This window comes from Macaca mulatta, chromosome 5, assembly GCF_049350105.2.
Source record: "Macaca mulatta isolate MMU2019108-1 chromosome 5, T2T-MMU8v2.0, whole genome shotgun sequence".
NCBI lineage: Eukaryota > Metazoa > Chordata > Mammalia > Primates > Cercopithecidae > Macaca > Macaca mulatta.
In genome coordinates this window covers 13050965-13071602 of record NC_133410.1, presented here as the reverse complement: position 1 = coordinate 13071602, position 20638 = coordinate 13050965, and the positions used below count along the sequence as shown (strand labels likewise).

The following is a 20638-nucleotide window of genomic DNA, read 5'->3' as shown; positions in this document are numbered from 1 at the left end:
AAATGTATTTATTTGCATGTATAGTAAGTATTTCCCCTACCACACTACCCCATTTGATGCAAAATATTTTGAGAGTTGTTAACTTTATTTATCAATATTTAAGTTATGAGATACCAAAGGGAGACTGTGATTGAGCTAGAAAGATGGGTACCATCAACAGGATAAAGTGACATATGAGATCTTGTGCATTCTTTTGAAATAACTGAATTATGTAGAGTTGAAACATGATTTTACCATTACTTAATTTCCAAGTTAAATATTAAAAACATACAATAGAGTTGTATGAATGCAAAGTTGACAAGGATAGACCATGCTACATTTTGGTCCATCAACCAAGCTGGAAGCTATGTTTCTTTAAATCACCTTCCCTATGTGGTGCTAGATTAGAATTGGCCAAAAGAGGAAACTGTATGAGGTTTGGAATAACATTAAGTGAAACTCTTTGTGGTCAGATATGTGACAGATGCAGAGATGGTAGACAGTTTTATATCATGCTCACTCTCTTCTCCATATCTCACTCTTCCTGATTTTTGACCCAACTGACAGTCAGCATCAATTGCCACATAGTTAAGGCCATCTTAAACCTTCCAGATGGCTATTTCTCTCTTGGGTGAGACCAACAAAACGATTACCTGTAAGAGTGCAGTCCCATGAGATCGAGAGCAAATGAAAATAGTCTTTGTTTTAATATACAAACCACTAAGTTTTGGAATGGCTTTTTATGAAGCAGTAGATAAACAATACACTTGGTATTAATAGTGGCAGATGCTAGTAAACAGGTATTTCAAATAGATAAAATTAATATTTAAATACATTTGAACCTTGGACAACACAGGTTTGAACTATGCAAATTCACTTACATGCAGATGTTTTTCAATAAAAATTACACCAAGTGTTTTGGAAGAAGTAGGGCTAACAATGTAGCTTTTCTAGATTGTTCAAGACTCTAGCAGACAGGCTTTAAGGAGTTTGTCCTCTGTCCTTTCCCAGTGGGGAGACTGAGGAGATTGGAGCAGAGGAATGACATGACCAGAACTTGGCTTCTGCATTCCCCATTTCCCTTTTACATCTTTCTTTTTTTTCTGATGTTTTTCCAATCAAATTTACCCAAAAGACCTATGTTATAGGTCTTATTAGAACTCTCACTTTGCAGATGAACAAACTGTGGCACAGAGGGACAGGGTAGTGAAACTAAGTCTTTTCCCTAACAACAAATGCTTTGGAAAGAATGTCCCACTATCTCTTCAGCACATGCATCTAACTCTCTGCTTTGGTTGTTTCTGTGCTTTGGTTGTTTCAAACCTCTTGGGGCAAGGAAAAGAAAAGAAGAGAAATACATTTTGGCAGACCTTTTTCATGTAAAGAACGTTTCACATGTATATATATTCTTATCTGATATTCACATAATACTAATATGAATGGACTTTCCTTGGTTGTAAGGCCAAGATGCTCCCAGGTTTGTGTTGATGAGTGGAAGAAGTGTACTTGCATTTCAAGTGTACCTGCATTTTCTGCCTCCCCTTCCAACTCCTCTATTGAGATAAATTACTAGATATATCAATGGACACTATAAACCTTAAGGGATCTTTTTTCACCAGCTCAGTGATGGCTCACATTGAGCAGTGTATGTGAGTATGTGTGGGGGAGAGGTGGGGGGTGGAGGTGTGTCTGTTGGTGTGAATCTCCAACACCTATCAGAAAGTCCAGTATACAGCAGGCAGTCAATAAACTTTTTGAATTGAATTGCTTGAAAACATTTTGAACCTCATGGAATAGTGGAAAGTTCATGATCTTTGGATTTAGGATATTCTATGATGCATCAATTCTATACCAACTGTTAAACTAATGCCAAATATAGTACAGTGATTAAACAAGTGTACTATAGAGTTTGATTATTTAGGTTTAGTTCCCAGCTCATATATTTACTGCTTATTTCACATTGGGCAAGTTTCTTAGCCTTTTCTATACCACTTTTTTGCCTGTGAGAATTGAGTGGTTTAAACCCAAAAAAAATGCTTAGAATAATGCCTGACATTTGGTAAGCGTTCAATAATTGTGAATTGTGTGTATGTTAAGTTATAAAACAATCTTCAACCTTTATTTCTTCATCTATAAAATGGTAATCATTACATCAACATCCTAGGGCTGTGAAATTGCAAAGAAAATATGTGCCAAAGGTCTTAGCACAAGGTCCATCTCAAAAGAGACTTTAATCATTTTTGCCTCCCTGTTTTCCCCTCTTCACTCCTTCCCCTCATCAATGCAAGACTGGGAGCCTCTTGGCCTCACAACCACGAAAAGTCCATTCATATTAATGTTACCTGAGTATCAAATAAGAATATAGATACACATGTGAAATGTTCTTTATATGAAAAAGACCAGCCAATATTTGTTTCTCTTCTCTTTTCTTTTTTCTTTTCTTTTCTTTTCCCTGCCCTAAGAGGTTTGGAAACAACCAATGCAGAGACTTAGATGCATGTGCTAAAGAGATAGTGGCATATTCTCTCCAAAGCATTTGTTATTAGAGAAAAGCCTTAGTTTCACTACCCTGTCCCTCTGTGCCACTGTTTGTTCATTTGCAAAGGAGTTCTATTAAGACCTGTAACATAGGTCTTTTGGATGGATTTGATTGGAAAAACATCCCCCCGCCCCTGACAAAAAGGGTCGAGGGAAGTGGGAAATGCAGAAGCCAAGTCCAAGTTCTGGTCATGTTATTCGTCTGCTCCAATCTCCTCAGTCTTCCCACTGGGTAAAGGCAGGGGACAAACTCCTTAAAGTCTGTCTGCTAGAGTCTTGCACAATCTAGAAAAGCTGCATCGTTAGCCCTAGTTCTTTCAAAAGACTACCTTTATCATCAGCACCAAAATACCTGCTATTCTCTGAATATGCACTGGACTTCCAGACTTCCAGGTCTTGATTCAAACTTTTCTTTTTTCCTTGAAGACTCTTACCTGAAATTTTTTCCTGAGAAAATCTCCTATTTGAAGTCCTCCCAACACCACAGTTAAATTGTTGTGGCTCCCTCCTACTTAATCCCATTGCACCTGGCTTGTGCCACCATGCAAACAGTAATTTTACTTTATCTGAGATTAAAAGGCAAGGGAAGTTTCTCCCCGTCCTGTCCAAATGCAAAAGATACTTCTCTTCTATTTGTCTATCAATTCTTTGAGAGCAAAGATAGTAACTTATTAATTTTTTAATTCCTCATTTTGATTAGCATATTACCTTACACATTTTATAGGTTTAATAAATATTTCTTCCATAAATTAATAAATGAATGAGTGGGGTTGAAGAAAGATTCCACATTTTTTTAATAGTTTTATTTGGGGATGATAACTTGAAGTCATAAATTAAGCAATTTCAAAGTTGTTTTAAAAAAGCTAAGGTCTAGAACCTGCACCTAATCTACCCAAAGAAAAATGAATGCAATTGAAAAATAATAAATGACGAAACAAGGACTTTAATTTTCTTTTTAGATTGTCTTGTTGCCACTTGGCCATTATAGACAAAGAAACAATTACTGTCAGCCTTGGTAAGGTGTAAACGCTAACTAAATATAGCAATTTGAATGAGATTGCACTACGTAAATAGTATTGATATTTTTGTTTGCATTGGAGTAAATCACCATTAGAAAATAGCCTTCCAAGTCAATGGTTCTAATTTAAAACCTAATTATTTTAATTATTCCCCAAAGCAATCGCATTTTATTCTATTAATATATCCCAGGAAATTGTACTGAACTTACATATACACATATTGCATTAGAATCCCAGTTAAAGTTTGCAGCTCATCACTCTTTATTTGTATGAACCCTACTCAGGTCAAAACCTTTCTATGTGTGTGTGTGCGTGTGTATATATATATACACATACACATATATATACATATATATGTATGTGTGCACACATATATACACGCACACACACACACATGAGTATATGTATACACATAAATATGTGTGTGTGTGTATACATATATATATATTTTGAGATGGGCCCTCACTCTGTCACCCAGGATGGAGTGCAGTGGTGTGATCACAGCTCTCTGCAATCTCCTCCTCCCAGGCTCAAGCGATCCTCCCACCTTAGTCTCCCAAGCAGCTGGGACCACAGGTGCGCAACACCACCTCCAGCTAACTTTTTATATCTTTGGTAGAGAAGGAGTTTTGCCATGTTGCCCAGGCTGATCTTGAACTCCTGAGTTCAAAGGATCCACCTGCTTTGGCATCCCAAAGTGCTGGGATTACAGGCGTGAGCCACTGTGCCTGTCAAAAACCATCTTCTTATGGATGCACCCCTTTCACCCCCACTTAAGTGTTCTTGCAGAGCACTTCCTGTCACTACCATAGATTGACCCAACATCTACATTTTCATCATCATTTATTTCATGGTAATTAATTCCTGGTTCAGAGTCAAGGTGGGGTAATGTGAAGGTGACAAGGTCTATAAAGCTTTCCATGTGTATTGGGGGTCCCACCTTGAGTTCAGACTGGGTCAGATATATTTCAGCAGGTGGTTGAGTGTATTAGTCTGTTCTCATGCTGCTGATAAACACATACCCAAGACAGGGTAATTTATAAAGGAAAGAGGTTTACTTGACTCACAGTTCCACATAAGGTTGGGGAGACCTCACAATCATGGCAGAAGATGAATGATGAGCAAAGTCACGTCTTACATGGTGACAGGAAAGAAAGCCTGTGCAGGGGAAATCCCATTTATAAAATCATCAGATCTCTTGAGATGTATCTACTACCATGAGAACAATTTGAGGAAAACCACCCCCATGATTCAATTATCTTCACCTGGCCCTGTTCTTGACATGTGTGGATTATTACAACTCAAGATGAGATTTGGGTCAGAAACACCCAAAACACATCATTCTGCCCCCAACCCCTCCCAAATTTCACGTCACTTTCACATTTCAAAACATAATCATGCCTTCCCAACAGTCCCCCAAAGTCTCAACTCATTCCAGCATTAACCCAAAAGTCCCAGTTCAAAGTCTCATCTTAGACAAGGAAAGTCTCTTCCACCTATGAGCCTGTAAAATCAAAAGCAAGTTAGTTACTTCCTAGATACAATGAGGGTACAATCATTGGGTAAATACACCTGTTCCAAATGGAAGAAACCGGCCAAAATGAAGGAGCTACAGGCCCCATGCAAGTTCGAAATCCAGGGGGGCAGTCAAATATTAAAGCTCCAAAATGATCTTTGATTCCATGTCTCACATCCAGGTCACACTGATGCAAGAGGTGGATTCCCATAGTCTTGGGCAGCTCCATTCTGTGGCTTTGCAGGGTACAGCCTCCCTCCTGACTGCTTTCATGGGCTGGCATTGAGTGTCTGCCACTTTTCCAGGTGCACGGTGTAAGCTGTTGATGGATCTACCACTCTGGAGTCTGGGGAATTGTGGGCCTCTTCTCATATGTCAAGGGTGGGGTCAGGCGGAGATAATGGAATCATAGGGGGTGGCTTCCCCCATACTGTTCTCATGATAGTGAGAAAGTCTCATGAAATCTGATGGTTTTATAAATGGGAGTTTCCCTGCACAAGCTCTCTTGCCTGCTGCCACGTAAGACGTGACTTTGCTCCTCATTTGTGGAGGCATCCCCAGCCATGTGTAACTGTGAGTCAATTAAACCTCTTTCCTTTATAAATTACCTAGTCTTGGGTACGTCTTTATTAGCAGTATGAGAACAGGCTAATACAGTAATTGGTACAGTAGAGTGGGATTCTGCTGTAAAGATACCCAAAAATGTGGAAGTGACTATGGAACTTGGTAACAGGCAGAAGTTGGAACAGTTTGGAGGACACAGAAGAAGACAGGAAAATGTGGAAATGTCTAGAGCTTCCTAGAGACTCGGAGAGCTCATAAGACAGGAAAATATGGGAAGGTTTGGAATTTCCTAGAGACTTGTTGAATGGTTTTGACAAAATGCTGATAGTGATATGGAAAATAAAGTCCAGGTTGAGGTGGTCTCAGATAGAGATGAAGAACATGTTTGGAACTGGAGCAAAGGTAACTCTCGTCATGCGTTAGCAAAAACACAGCTTCAGGCAGTAGTGAGCTCATACTCTTTAGAAGTATGTAAGCAAAGAGACTCAATCTCATCAATGATGTTGAGCTAATCCTTTGGCTGGGTGGAAGAGTAACTACTGATGAAAGTAAAAGTGGCTAACATATGATTCCAGAGAGAAGAATTAAGGTTAGATGGATGAAACCTACAAATAAATCGATTTGAGCTCATTAGAAAGAGCTTATTGTCAACAAAGCAGGCAGCCACATGAGTTGGCAAAATAGCCCTTTATCACCAGGCATGTTCAAGCAGAGCTTAACTGACTATATAACAAGGTTGTTTTGTTCTAGATAAAATTAGAAAAACACCAGTGTGTGACAGAGAGACTGTTTAAGTGGGTTCTTAACAGCAAAACCCTCTCATCAAGTGAACTGATGTATAAAATTTTAGTGATGATGATATACATGCTATTAGTCATAGCAGAAAAAAATGTATATAGCACTTGCTATATACCATTCATTGTTCTAAGCACTTTAAATGTATTCATTTAATTCTCACATCCTTGTGAGGTAAGTAGTGTGGTTATAATTGCCATTTTATAAACGAGGACCTTGGACCCAGAGAGTGCCAGTAACATGCCCTGGCTCTGACAGCTAATAACCAGGTCATAACAGTGAGTCTAACTCTACTCTCAATGCTATGAACTGCCTGCAATATCACCTAAAGTAGGACTGGGGAACTCATAGACTCACTCATTCAACCTTGACAATATTGAGGTATCCAAAAATCCAACTCACCTTGGAGCACACTGACCTAAAAGGACTGCAAATTTCCTTCTGACTCTAACTTCCATATGAAAAAATTCACAAATGCAAAACTCAGATGACTTGGGCTCTGCTGAGGAAAATGAATTAGTTCTCCTCTTTACCTGGACGGCATGCCCCAGGAGGGGCTATCCCTCAGTGAAGAGCAGGCTCTGGCCTGGTTACAAAGAGAACCATGTTGCCTGTGGCCTCTCTTCTTTTCATGGCTTTCCAATAAATAGAAACTTGTCTCACAGAAAATCTCTGTTCATCTTTTGGGTCACAAATTACCCCCCAAGGAACTCATTAGCAAAAAAGGAAAGGAGAAAGGGAAGAAGGGGGAGAGACAGGAAGAGAAGGAGGCAGAGAGAAAAGGTGGGAGAACAGACTCAAACCAAGACAGATAAACACAAAGACAAACACAAAGAAAGAAAAAAATATACAATTCAAGCTTCCAAATGCGAAATGTCAGCCCCCTCAGTGGAGAAAAGCAGCCTTCACTTATATAATACCCCTAACTAGACTAGTCCTCTCATTCTACTCTCTTTTCTGTCATTTGAGAGAACTAGGAAGATACACAAGCCAAGGATTTAAAAAGAATCCAAAATTTATTCCAAAGCCACCATATGCTAGGCTTAAAACCAAACTCTCTAGCATATGTGCCCAACAGCAACTGAATTCCAACAATTACACTGAAACGTCAAGTGCAGAAGGGCTTGGTGTATTTGTCTTCAGGAATTCCCAGAGCCTTTCAAAGCTTTGCAAATCCTGCCAGCTTGCATTGGTCCTCTTTGGGGCACTTCTAGTTCGTAGATCCTGGGGCTAAAATGCTTTAAACTCTCCAGGCATTCCTTATAAATAAATACAACACACCCACTAAACCAACGTTAAACAAACATATTACAGAGAAAAGCGCAGAATGTGAGTGCTGAACGAGAGGGATTTCAGAGACCATCAAATACAACAGCCTCATTTTTCAGATGAGGATATTAAGCCCCTAGCATACTAAATCAAGACTAGAACTCAAATTTCTGGTCTCTAATTCAGCATTTGAGTTTTTTGGAGAGAATTCCCCCCTCATTATTCCAGATAACATATATGTCTTTCCAGAACATTTCATGTCTCCTACTTATATCAATCCCTCCTACTTATTTCAATCCCTCCCATGAAGTCTCACAAAAGATTCAGTCAATGTTTCTGACTACTCCTATGTTAAAATGTAACTAGATATTTTGAAATAAGACAAAATCTACAAGAGTTCTATTTGGTCAGAGATAAATTTTATAACAGAACTCTCGATTATTGCATTTTAAAAATGTAACCAAGTTTCCTAAATGTATAGGCACTCTTCCTCAAGATAAATAGGTAACTTCTTGTTCTACTTACTTGAGAATAGCATAACGGGTCGCTGGTGCCTACCTCTATTCAGGAAGCGTTCTAGAAAGAGCTACTCTGTTCTCTCTCCTAGGTTTCATGTGGCCCTTTAGTTTCTTTTTGTTGTTTTTCTCTCTCCCTCTCTTTCTCTATCTCATATTTTTACGCTCTATCTCCATATCCACATACAGAACCAACATGCTGATATAAATATAATTATTTCAATTCACCATGGAGGGGTAGGCTGAGGCCTTGAGCTTAGTCCACATCTCCACTCAGCTTTCTCAATGCCATTTCAAACCCAGTCAAGCCCATGGTGAAGTGAATGCTACTTGTACATAACAAATAATGGTAGTGTGTTGGATTTTAACCCATAGAACTCCACAAATACGCTCTACTGATACAATAAAATAAACATGAAAATGAGGAAGTAGAGGCAGTAGAATTCCAATAAATATAGAAGGAAAGAAGGAATCTAGAATCGCATAGGCAAATGCCACAAGAATAAATGATGTAGACATGATCCACAAATTAAAGTGTGAGAGTTAGAAAAGAAACGAGATTTGCATAATCTCAAAGTATCTCACCTAAGATATTTGTCAACATCAAAGGGAAAGATACTAACTTTACAATGGAAAAACTTGGCAGACACAAGCGTAACCAAGTGACTGAGGTAAGCATCACCAGTAATAAAAAATGTCAACACCATGAAGCCCTGGATATTTTCTGCTGAGAAGGATGCCACCATGTTATTTTTGTGGCATTCTTGGAAAAAAATACATAACCTCATTTCAAAAATAAGAAAATATTGCACAAACCCAAATCTTGGGGCATTCTTCAAAATAACTGATCATTACTCTTTAGAAGTGTGAAGGTCATGAAAGACAAGGAAAGACTAAGGAACTGTTACAGACTGAAAGCAACTAAGGAGATATAATAACTAGATGGCAACATAGGAGCTTGAATTGGACTATTTTAAAAAAATAAAAATAAAAAAGAAACATTACCAGGAGCAATGGCTCACACCTGTAATCCCAGCTACTCCAGAGGCTGAAGCAAGAAGATTGATTGAGCCCAGGAGTTTGAAACTAACATGAGTTATAATCATGCCACTACACTCCAACCTGTTCAACAGGACAAGACCTTGTCTTGAAGATGAAGAAGAAGAAGAAAGAGGAAGAAGAAGAAGGAGGAGGAGGAGGAGGAGGAGGCAGAGGAGGAGGAGGAGGGAGGAGGAGCAGGAAGAGAGGAGAGGAGGAGGAGGAGATGAAGGAGAATTGGTGAATTTTGAAAAAACTGTAATTTAGTTAATAATGTCATACCAATATAAATTTCCTGGTTTTGATCATTGCACTACAGTCTGTAAGATATTAATATTGTTAACTTTAGGGCAAACGGGATAAGGTATATAAAATAACGGTTTGTACTCTTTCGATAAGTTTTCTCTAAGTCTAAAATTAGTTTAAAATAGAACATTCGTTAAAAAAAGAAGAAGAAGAAGAAGAAGAAGAAAGCACGCTGCTATGATTTCCCTTCCACTCTTGTACCTTGCATGTGTTTTCCAGAAGTATGATGCACCTGGTCTGGTACTAATAAAATAACAAGCAAACTCAATGCTGATTATTTTTAGAATTCATAACAAAAATAAACAGTAAAGAATGTCAAAAGAGTCATTCAAATTGTTGACCCAAACTATAATTAATAAATGTCATGCAACATAGTGAAGCTCCATCTCTACAAAACTAAAAAATTAGCCAGGGATGGTGGCACATAAAAAATTAGCCATGGATGGACCTAAAGTCCCAGCTACTCAGGAGGCTGAGCTGGGAAGGCCACTGGACCCCAAGAGTTCAAGACCAGTGTGGACAGCATGGCAAGTCTCAAAAAAAACAAAAACACACACAGTATAGATAGGTAAAAAGACATTGTAAATAGTACATAGGGACAATATGTATGTGAACAGCAAAGAAAATTCTAATCACAATTTGTACATCTATACAATATGCAATCTAGCCAAGGAGGCTTACGCATACAAACCTGGTGAGTTTTAAAATAAATAGCAGGCTGGGCGCGGTGGCTCATGCCTGTAATTCCAGCACTTTGAGAGGCCAAGGTGGGCAAATCACGTGAGGTCAGGAGTTCGAGACCAGACTGGTCAACATGGTGAAAACCCATCCCTAGCAAAAATACAAAAATTAGCTGAGTGTGATGGTGGGCGCCTGTAATCGCAGCCAGTCAGGAGGCTGAGGCATGAGAATCACTTGAACTTGGGGGGCAGAGGTTGCAGTGAGCCAATATCGCACCACTGCACTCCACCCTGGGCGACAGAGTGAGATTTCATTTTAAAAAAAAAAAAAATGAATAGCAGAACTCATCTCTTGATACACTGTAAAATGTCTTTCAAACATCTCACCTCCTCCTGTACCATTACCCATTCTCTTCCACTTCTACAGCACTAGGCAAGTCATTTTGAAAAAAGAAAAAAAAAAAACCATTCCCTACTTCCCAGTATTTTTTAGGTTGAAAACACAAAGTTAGATTTTATATTTTTTAGTGAAGGTAGCACATAAAACTCTTATTTCTGCCAATTGAGTCTCTTAAGATAGAAGCCTGATTCTGATGAGCAGATTTGTCAATTTTACTCTGAAGAAAAAGTACTAAGGCACCGTACCCATGACTTATGCCACCTTACAACCAAACAGTGGGAAATACGATTGCTATTTATCATCAACTACTATGTCTTAGGTACTGAACATAATAATGGTGAACATTAACTGAAGGTTCTCTCTGAGTCAGACACAGAGCTAACTGCTTCACAGAGATCTTCTTGTTTAATCTTTACAACCATTCCATTTCCAAGAAGAAGGTTCTAGAATTATCCTCAAATTGGAAGAAGAAACTGAGGCATAGAATGGTTAAATAATCTGGCCAAGAACCCTGATGAGTAAGAAGCAGAACCAATTATTTATCCCAACTGTGCCCAATGCCGTAGAGCCTCACACAATCTATTGGAAAGCCCAACAATATAGTCAGTGATTTTCCTGGGGCAGAAATGTGACCCTTGACTTCCCAGACCTCATCAATTATAGGCAAAATTAGGAATTACTATTATAAATGTGCTCTACCCTAGTCCCCGTCCGATTTTGTTCTAAGTAGTAAATGTGATCAGTTAGAAACAGCCATGGGTAACTTGAGCTAAAAAAAAAAAAAAAAAAAAAAAAAAAAGACAAAACTCTGTGTTCTGGTGGCACATCTTTCCTATGTGAAGAGACCAGGAGAACATATCTGGTGGCTTAAGCCCTCTGGGACTCAGACATCTCCACTTGCTGGGAAAGAAAGCTAGATCGCAGGCCTCCCAGGGATATCTTGGAGGCACGCTGTAGGGAAGCAAACTGAATGTAGGGCAAAGGAAACATTTCAGGTAAAAAGCCTTAATTCTATTTATCTTTCACTGAGTGTCCAGCCTGCACACTCCTGCACTCCATTCCTGCACTCCCATGGTGTTGTCTAGGATGTGAAGAGTTTGAGTAACTTGTTCAGGATACACGGTTGGGTAAGTAGCAGAGCAAGTACCCCAAAAGCTTTCTATTCCCTGGTCTGTTGTTCTAATGACTGTGTTGTGCTGTCCCTTAGCTGAGGCTGACAACCTCATGGGAAAGAAGAATGGGTTGCTTAGGAGCCACCCTGCCATAAACGAGTCCCGTTATGCCTCGTACTTCAGTTTATACTCCCTCTCCTTGCTCCATAACAAGAACATAATAATCTCTCCATCCAAAGGCTTACAGAGATTAAATAAAGTTATTGTGCATTAGTGTGGTAAATAACATAGAACACGTTTATAGCAAAAGAGCCTCAAATTGATGCTCAGACTCCAGGAGATCTAAATATCTCTCATTTTTCTTCTACTTGGAGAAAGTTAAAAAGAATGGGCATTGGCCGGGCGCGGTGGCTCACACCTGTAATTCCAGCACTTTGGGAGGCTGAGATGGGCAGATCATGTGGTCAGGAGATCAAGACCATCCTGGCTAACACGGTGAAACCCTGTCTCTACTAAAAACACAAAAAATTAGCCAGGCGTGGTGGCGGGCGCGTGTAGTCCCAGCTACTGGGGAGGCTGAGGCAGGAGAATGGCATGAACCCGGGAGGTGGAGCTTGCAGTGAGCCGCGATCAGGCCACTGCACTCCAGCCTAGGGGACAGAGCCAGACTCCGTCTCAAAAAAAAGAAAAAAAGAATGGGAATAAAAAGATAAGGAGGAGAAAGAGAATAGATGGTGGGGAAAATAGCAAGAGAAAAGGAAGGAGAAAAATCAGCACACTGGCTAAGGAAATCCTGACCAACTGAAGTTCTTTAACACTGTCATTCTCCTTCTCCATATTCATTAGCCTTTTCTCTCCTTCCTGGAGTGAACCTAAAACCAGTCCCTTAGGAGTTCTAAGAATCATGTTCAATGAAACATGTTGGAGATGATGGGTTAGCAAAAGTATGAAACATATGGTTCATACTTTGACAATCTATGGTTTTAAGAAAGAGAAATGGGCAGGAACCAGGGTTACTTGAAGACAGAGTACATAGCACCATTGCTGCTTTGCACACAGTGCTGGTGAAATGCTTGTGTCAGTCAGAGAGCTCAGCTACAAAGAACAAAACCTGATTCTGGGGGATTTAGGTAGAAAACGAATTTATGAAAAGGATTTTGAGATCATAGTATGGCTAGGAGGCTGGACAACCAGAGTTTGAAAATGGACAGGAACAAAAGATAGCAGACCTCATCATTGCCATCAGAAGTCTGGTAAGACCCCTCTGCTGCCCAAGAATCCACATGAGCTTAGCAAGGTAGATTTAGAGATCAGCGAAGGTAGAATATTGAGTTCAGACCTGTTTCCAGCTTCATCTCCTTTGGCTCAGGTTGGAACCAAAAATGACAGCGACCACCGACGTAAGGTCTTCTGTTCTCTAAAACACAGGGTACAATGCTCCGGTGGTGGAGTCAGAAGTTCTGAGTTCTAGGAGTGTCTTGATCACTAAGTAGTTGGCTTGGGAATCACTTAACCTCCCTCCAAGTTCTGCATTTGCCAGTGGGAGGTAGTCATCCCCAACCTGTTCCTGCCCAGGGCTGCTGTGAGAAGCAAGTAGAAAAGGATGTAAGTGGTCTCAAAACGCTTATATCCCCGAGAAATGCTAAGAAGCCTTTTCATGACCACTAATTTTTAATTATTACTGGAAAGTGATATAGCACATGTAGAAAGCAGTGATATACGTCCAAAGATATATCACTCTAGAGTCAAACACTGGCTCCACCTCTTATCACCTTTGTGGCCTTTGAAAAGCCTTGTTGACTGTCTTGGCCACAGTTTTCATATGGGAATAATGTTGTCTATCCCAAAAATTGGTGTAAAAATCAGAAGAGATATCACATGCAATGCAGAATTCCTGGAACTCAAAGAAATGGTAGCTAGGAATAATCACAATAAGCACTAGTAATAATAAGAGTCGTGGATCACACCTCCTCTTCCCCTAACTAACCTTCTCATCATCTATAACAATTAATCATGTATGATTTGATAATCCCCCTTAAATTATTATTTGGAACTGATAATTAAAATTTTATTTACATTTTGTCACTGTTGTTGTTCATTTGCCATCTCTAGAGGTCTATTTAATTGAACTCATTTTAACCCCAGCCAAGAAAGCTAAAAGTCCTTTAAAAATCCCTGCCTTTCTGTGTGTCATTTTCAGCAAGGAAGGGGTTACTGGGGATTCGGAGCATTTGCTGAAGCACAAGGCATCCGACCTTGTCAGGAGCCCTCGGGCTTTTGCCAGCACTCTGCTTTTTTTCTGCACACAGCCCTCAGTGGAAAAATACTGCCCAGACTCTGTGAATTATTAATCTCATCATGACATCAAATACCCACTAGATAAAAAGAACAAGTGGCCCCCACAATGAGGATCTTAGGGAAAACCAGAAGCTGAAGGTAGCTGACCACAATCAGAATTTTTCCTGCTCCCCTCTGAGGTGGGAGACAATCTCATTCATTCTCAGCACCCCATACACAGAACTCTCAAGAGGCATCAATTTAAAATGCTTCTGTTTGGAGGGGCTCAGGGAGCTGATAGAGAAGAAAAGCCTTTAAATTACTCTCAGCTTTCAGTTGATGATGCCATACTAACTTTAAATGAGTTTGTGTTTTGAGTTCATGAGAACTGGAGTACAAGAAGGAGTTCAAGGTCTTGGAGTTTTCTGTTTTCCCTTCATGGACCAGGCAAGGAATCTGGCTAGATCAAAATCTACTGGAGGGTAGGAAATTATTGACACATGGAAAATTCCAGTAATAAATGATCCATAGGAAATACATCTGTCATATTCCACATTACTTGGCAAGGCTTTGAACCAAATTTTTAGTAAGGCTAACCTCTGAAAGAATAGATTTATTTTTAAGTCAGAGAGAGAAAATGACAGGATAGGAAGATCATTGCTCAAGAGATTTAAGCTCTAGAGCTTGGAGATTTCATTCAAAAAGCACTTACTAAACACAGGTGTGCTGGAGTATACACACATATCCACCAGTGAAAAACCATCTACCATTTCTGCAATACCCAGTATCTGTCAGGCACCCTGCCAGGTGGTTTACTCATCATATCTAATTTACCCTCACTACAACCAAAGGATATATAGTTTTATGCCTGTTTTGCTTTTTTTTTTTTTTTTTTTTGACATTGATAGACACTGATAAGGTATGCATTGACTAAGGCCACAAGAGTTGAAATTCAAACCCAGATTTGTCTGGATTTAAATCCCTTAAGAAACATGTTATTGAGCAGCAGAGCACAATGAGCAAACAGCTAATGCCAATGGAACACACATGTGGCAAGACAAAATCTGTAATAGCCAGAGAAGTATCTGTAGCCAAAACATGTAGAAAAGTAACAGGGTGAAAACCGGCTTGTCAGGACAGAAGGGTTTCTCAGGGTGCAAAAATGTTAATGCTAATACCAGGGCATGCCAGGACAAACTGGGACAGTTAGCACCCCACAGGTAAATGAGGGGTAGGTCCTGAAAGAGAATTTGTGTGAAGGTGAGAAGTTTGACCTTCATCCTAGGAAGAAAAAGATAACTGATCTGCACAGATGATTGTTCTAGAAAGGAGAAGATATTAGGAAGAGAACACTGACTGCTGGGTGAATAGTGGATTAGTGAGAAGAGTGGTTAGGAGGCTTGGAATGAAGAAGAAAGACTGAAAAAGTAGACTAAAGAAGAATGAAGTAAAATAAATTATACATTTCCCAAGTGAAATCTAATCAAGACAGAAGTTTATGTTTTACACTGACTAAATAGACTAAAATATTTTAGCATATAGTGTAGTATCTACCTCGTATAAGTTGAATTGTGTCAACAATAAAAATATGTTGAGGTTCTAGTCTCCAGTACCTCAGATGTGACCATTTTTGGAAATTGGGCTGTTGCAGATGTAATTAGTTAAGATGAGATGCCTAGTGCCCTTATAAGAAGACGGCCATGTGAAGACAGAGACACACGGGGAGATCTCTGTGTGACAACGAGAGTAGAGACTGGAGTTAAGCAGCTGCAAACCCAGGAATGCCAATGATTGCCGGCAAACCACCGGAAGCTAGAAAGAGGTAAGGAAAAACTCTCCTACAAGTTTCAGAGGGACTGTAGCCCTGCCAATGCCTTGATTTAGGACCTCTGGCCTTAAGCACTGTGAGAGATTTCATTTTTGTTGTCTTAAGATGCTCACTTTACGGTACTTTGTTACAGCTGCCCTAGGAAACTAACGCACTAGCCAAACTCTATCCGAACTTGGTTTTATCACAAAGAGACAAGATGGAGCTAGGGCATAATAGGAACACTCTGCTGAGAAACCTCTAGGAAGTAGGCATCAAGCCGAGTGCTTTCTTAGGAGTTTATGGGTGAGCTGTCTCAATCGTCCTCTAACAACCCAGGTCATCAGTAAGAAACGGAGACTCGGAAAGAGGCTGCAGCTCACCCACTGCTACCCAGCTAGGAAGTGGCGACCCAGGGCTTAGACTCATGTCTCTCTGACTTCAGAAACAGATTATTCGTTTCTCACCCCTTGAATTTCCTAAAAGGAGAGGCAAGGCAGCCAAGGCAGAAGGCCAGATAAAACTGAAAAGCCTGGCAGAGCTCTGAGCAATTCACAAACATGAGAAAACACAACCTTGAGGGCTCTGGGTTGGGGTGGTGAGAGGACAGGTGGAAGAAAGGCTTCTTACCCCACAGCTCTGAGTCACCCAAATGTGATCTGCATCCATATCAGCAGGACTTTCTTCTCATCTTCCCTTTGGGCTCTGCAGCTCAGGGGGAGGCAAAGATCAAGCAATGCTCAGGGAGAGCAGAGAGTAAGGAAATCTTTTCAGAAGCCTCTAGGGCCTTTACTTTCCTAAAGTTAATTACTTTCTGGATGAACATCTGATTAGAAATATCATTTGCAAGCCCCACCTGCCACGGATGTCTCCTGTTTTGAAAGTGAATATTCAAAGACTGTTAAAATCCTAATACATATCTTCATCTCCCATGGAAAACAGAACAGTGATTATTTTGAGCCTCGGGAAGTTGGGATCCAGTCAAGGAATTCATCATTACCCTTATGCAATCTAGGAGATGGGGAACAGATCGGGTGAGAAATCTCAAAGGAAAACATGCCGCCTGCAAAATTAGCCTGAGTCATTGCTCCAAGTGAAAGGCTGTGTTTAAATCAGGAATAATTCTTTAAATTTCAACCCATGACCCTGACAATGAGGTTGCTGTCTTTGGAAATGAACCAGTATGTTTTTGTCTGTGTGTGGCAGATACACTTGCTGAAATATTCACGATACAGTGGAAAGGCATAGGGTCAGCGGCCAGAAAACGAGGTTCTGGTCTCTCCTGTGTGACTTATGTAAGTCACATTCCTTTCTCAGTCTCAGTTTCCTCATCAGTGAAATGAACTTTTTTATTCTGATGTGATTACCTCTTCCTGGCTACTCCTTCTCTGTTCCTCCCTCCCTCATCCCATTTTTCTTCCTTCTAAACTTCCCACTTCCTATTGCCATGATAATGAAAGAGTATAAGTCAAGTTGATGCATGGGCTTGGACAAGACACTGGAAGGGTCTTAGCAATGCTACACAAAGCTCTAGGTGAGTATATGAAGGAAAAGACAGGAGGGTAAAATTTTGTTATTGCAAAATGTATTCATTCATTTATCCAGTCATTCATTTCACTAGAGACCCATTATGTATCTCATTCAAGCCCTAGACCTTGAGGCTAAGACAGTAAGAGTAAAATATCATTCCTGTTCACTAGGAACACACAGTCCTAGTAAGAAGAGAGGGAAATAAGTGATTAATAATAATTGGATGCTATATACAAGAAAACACTCAAGGTACAATGGAAGCAGGTATTAGAGGAACTTATCCAGTCATTTTATGTGGTAGAAAGCTCCCAGAGGAAGTAAATCTGGGGAAGAGAGTAGGACAGAGAATATTCTAGAAAGAAGGAACCCAGGACACAGGCAGAAGTTCAGGTAGTTAAGTACATCTGCAGTTCAAAGCTCTAAGACATGCGGCCGAGGCAGCAAATGGCGTCAAATGACAGAGAGACTCATGGGGATTGTTGTGTGTGTGTGTGTGTGTGTGTGTTTGTTTTCAGTTTTTTGTGACAGGGTCTCACTCTGTCACTCAGGCTGGAGTGCAGTTGCACAAACATCGCTCACTGCAGCCTCAGCCTCCTGGGCTCAAGGGATTCCTCCTGACCTCATCCTCCAAAGTAGCTGGGACCACAGGTGAACGCCACCACACCTGACTAAATTTTTTCTTTTTTTAGAGATGGAGTCTCACTATGCTGCCCAGGCTGGTCTAAAACTTCTGGGCTCAGTGAATCCTCCCATCTCAGCCTCCCAAAGAGCTAGGAGGCATGAGCAACTGCACATGGCTCATAGACCTTGTTAAGGAAAACAATTGACTTATCAGTCACGGTCTGCGTGAAGATGGCCGTAACCTCTTTCCTGGTGCTGGCATATCTAACAGTGAGCCCATGGCTCTCATATTCCCATGCCTGAAAGGCATCACTTGTAACAGTAACGAGAGTCATTGTGTGAAGCTCCAGAGAACTTGAAGCAAAGGTTAAAAAGTACAGAAAAGCAGAAACTTTTAATAGCCAGTGCTATTCAATTGGAAGCAACAATAAATTCTCCATGAATGATTGTTCTGCCACTCTCTAGAAAGATAGAATAGTTAGGCAACCTAAGATTAATTTGTATTCATGGTAAACCTTAATCTACGTTCACTTTTCCTCCCAGTGGACGTCAGTTGAGTCATCTATAAAAGAGCAAACAAGACCAAATTGGTGTTATTTCTGAGCGTTTTCACCAAAAACTTTTTTTTCTTCTCCACTTACCCCACCATGGGTCAAATCTTGTGAAGCTTTCTCTCTGCTAGACAAATTATACTCATCAAATAATAATTGTTTAACTTTATATTTGAGTGCACAAACCAAATAGTGCCGTGATTTAGCTAGATATTTCTGAATATTGAAAACAGCTGTAAGTCGACTATTTGGGGACTCAAGATTGGAAACATCCAGAGAAAATAATCTCCAAGGTCTCCTGCAGCAATGACAGTCTGTGACATCAGATATTAGAAAGACCAAAAAAATAGAGTAATTTTATCCTTGAAAGATTTCGAACACATGCTCTGAGTAGAGAAAGCAAAGGTGAATGGAAATCTCAGGGAGAAGAAAAAGCCTTTGGAAGGGAGGTAGTTGAGAACAGTCTGGAACTAAAGGGATGCACAGAATAAAGTGGGTGAAGCTTGGGATGCACGAATGTGCAGGTCTGGCTTGGAAATAGACTTTGATTACAGACATGTGCTTTAGCACTCTCAGACTCCTTTCGTTTTCTGTATATTTGATGAATGACCCTCAGCTTTAAAACACTGTTGCAACAATTAAGAGAAATATTTTATGTAAAGCAACTAACTATGCCTTGCACACAGTAGGTTTGCAAAAAATAGTAGTAACCATGAGAATGACAATGATGCTTTAATCAAGATGTTCAGATACCAGGAGCACTTTAATTTGTTTACTGTGCAAAAATATGCCAGCCTTTATTGCTCTAGTGACAGTTAGATGACTTTAGAAGCAGCCTAGGGATAGTGTGTCATTGTCATTGTAGATAATAAAAGCAGAATTGAGAGGAGAATTAACGAGGAAAGCAGACAAATCCAAAATGCTAGGCCATCATCCGTCTGGACTGCATCAATGCAGGGAATAAAGGGATGACGTAAGTGTTTATTTCTAACTCTCTCTCTCTCTCTCTGAGAATGCTGAGTGTTTTCAGTCTGGCTTTTGCTTTCAGAGCTCCCAACACACCTGGACTCCAAAAAGGATTTTTTAAAAACCTGTGGTTGGCCTGGATTCCTAAAGCAACTGTGTGTATGATAATGTTTTTGGTACATGGGTAGCAAGGTAATAGTGATATTTACCCCAAGAACTAAGAAATTGTACCTCAAAGAGTTAAACTAGAAAATTAGCACAGTTAGAACGAGATATGCAAAGTCACCTCCCAGAAACAGAGTGGGCCCCAGGCCAGCAGGATGAAGGCTAACCTCAATGAAGACATTAACGTATCTAGAGAAAAAATACTTTGGCCACAAGGAAGCTGACCAGCATGGAAACATTAAAAAGGGAACCATACAACCACTGGGTACAGTGTGATCTAAGCCCTCTCCAAGGTCGTGCCAATGATCAAATACTCTGGAATCTGTAGCAGCTTCCTATCACCTTGAGGACAAACCCCCACACTCCTCACATGACCCATGAAACCCTATGTGATTGAGCCCCAACACATTTCATCCCCCATCTCTCTCCAACTTGCGTAGTTCCACTCTGGTCCTGGCCTTCTTTCTGTTTTTACAATGACTAGTCTCTTGGCCTGGGATTCTCTTTTCCCAGATTTTCCCTCATTTCATTGCTTAAATTTAATTCAGTCTTCCCTAGCCACCTTATCTAAAATCCATCCAACAGAGAGTCAGAGCCAGGCAATGTGTTTGTAACTTGTGAAACAGCTGGACATTTTTTTGAGATCTATGAAAAAGTTACACACACACACACACACACACACACACACACACACACACACAGGCAAAAGCCAACAAATACCGTGCCAGAAAAAGCTGGTTTAAAAGCTGAAAGAGAGGTACACTCTGCACAACATAAAGCTGGTGAAATATTTGGTCTCAGCAGATTGCAATGCTGCAGTAGTATTTCCTGAACAAGGAAGAAAGCAATCCAGGAGAAACTTATTTATTGGAGCAAGGTTTCACAGCCATGAATCTGGCTTATAAAGCAAGTGAATACTTTTAGAATACCAATCCATTCTGTCTTTTAGGTGTATTTAGTAAAGTATTTAAATTGTTTTCCCCTAACCCC

At 40.2% G+C, this 20638-nt stretch overlaps 1 long non-coding RNA gene across 1 annotated transcript in view; it reads right to left on the bottom strand.

The window, feature by feature from the left end:
* The window catches only part of LOC144340967 (uncharacterized), a 28594-nt gene extending 12012 nt beyond the window's left edge, over positions 1–16582 (bottom strand). The window contains exon 1 of the long non-coding RNA XR_013417502.1: positions 16446–16582. This is a non-coding gene — a long non-coding RNA (uncharacterized LOC144340967). The remainder of the gene's footprint in view (positions 1–16445) is intronic.
* Positions 16583–20638: the final 4056 nt, after the last annotated feature.